Genomic DNA, 756 nt, shown 5'->3' with positions numbered 1-756 from the left:
GTGGCAAAAGATATATCTGTAGATATAATATTTCAACTAAAGGACATATTTATCAACCAGTGGAAAAAAAATTAATGTTAGAATTTTAAAAAATAATTTTTTTGTTGTTTAATGTTACAATGTCATTGTCTACACTAACAAGAATCCATCTCCTGTATAAAGGATATATACAGCCACTGCTCAGATATCTTGGCATCAAAGTCTTTTATGTCACTCAAAATTGTGTTTATAATTTACTTCAATTATCAAAGTATTTTAGTAATAAAAGGAAGGAAAAGAAGAATGTCAGGCATTATTTGTGGGTCAGGCTTTACCTGGCAATGGTGGACCCCCCCCCCCCCCCTCATCTTTGCTACACCTAGGAATGGATTGCATTCTGGTAAAAGTCAGGATCATACTGTATGTTTGAATGCAGCCCATTCGTTATCACAGTAAACTATAGTTTGTTTATAGTCTATAAAAGGACAGTATGTAGAAGGGAGGCAAACTAGTTTATACACATGCTTCCTTACAAATAATAATAGTAATGCTTTAAGTGATGTTAAATGTACAAACTAATTGAAAGTGTAAATTTAAAAAAATGCAATTTGTGGTTATCAACAAAGAAACTTTTTTAATTGATTTTTTTTTATGCTTATAAATCTAGAATTTCTGGTGTTCAGTTAGTATAAAGCTGTTTTTACACTTGGAATTACCATAGGGATCTTCAGCAGAGTCTATATTAGTACAGACTGTAGTATAGTGGATAGAAGTATA

Source organism: Penaeus monodon, chromosome 21, assembly GCF_015228065.2.
Source record: "Penaeus monodon isolate SGIC_2016 chromosome 21, NSTDA_Pmon_1, whole genome shotgun sequence".
NCBI lineage: Eukaryota > Metazoa > Arthropoda > Malacostraca > Decapoda > Penaeidae > Penaeus > Penaeus monodon.
The sequence above is the reverse complement of the archived record's forward strand: the minus strand, read 5'-3'. Positions refer to the sequence as shown.